This window comes from Physeter macrocephalus, chromosome 4, assembly GCF_002837175.3.
Source record: "Physeter macrocephalus isolate SW-GA chromosome 4, ASM283717v5, whole genome shotgun sequence".
In the NCBI taxonomy this organism is placed as follows: domain Eukaryota; kingdom Metazoa; phylum Chordata; class Mammalia; order Artiodactyla; family Physeteridae; genus Physeter; species Physeter macrocephalus.
Genome location: NC_041217.1, coordinates 94,365,163 through 94,366,069, shown reverse-complemented (window position 1 = coordinate 94,366,069; position 907 = coordinate 94,365,163).

Genomic DNA, 907 nt, shown 5'->3' with positions numbered 1-907 from the left:
AAGAGAATATCTGCATGACCTTAAATAGGAAATGATTTCTTTTTTTTTTTTTTTTTTTTTAGGTGGTACGCGGGCCTCTCACTGTTGTGGCCTCTCCCATTGCGGAGCACAGGCTCCGGACACGTAGGCTCAGCGGCCATGGCTCACGGGCCCAGCTGCTCCACTGCATGTGGGATCCTCCCGGACCGGGGCACGAACCTGTGTCCCCTGCATCGGCTGGCGGACTCTCAACCACTGCGCCACCAGGGAAGCCCTTCTTTTTTTTAAATTAATTTTTATTGGAGTATAGTTGTTTTACAATGTTGTGTGAGTTTCTACTGTACAGCAAAGTGAATCAGCTATACATATACATGTATCCCCACTTTTTTGGATTTCCCTCCCATTTAGGTCACCACAGAGCACTGAGTAGAGTTCCCTGAGCTATACAGTAGGTTCTCATTAGTTATCTATCTTATACATAGTATCAATAGTGTATATACATCAATCCCAGTCTCCCAATTCATCCCATCCCCCCCTTCCTCCCTTGGTGTCCATACATTTGTTCTCTACATCTGTGTCTCTACATCTGCTTTGCAAATAAGATCATCTATACCATTTTTCTAGATTCTGCATATATGTGTTAATATATGATATACGTTTTTCTCTTTCTGACTTACTTCACTCTGTATGACAGTCTCTAGGTCCATCCACATCTCTACAAATGACCCAATTTCATTCCTTTTTATGGCTGAGTAATACTCCACTGTATATATGTACCACATCTTTATCCATTCCTCTGTTGATGGACATTTAGGTTATTTCCATGTCCTGGCTATTGTAAATAGTGCTGCAATGAATATTGGGGTGCATGTGTCTTTTTGAATTATGGTTTTCTCTGGGTATATGTCCAGTAGTGGGATTGCTGGGT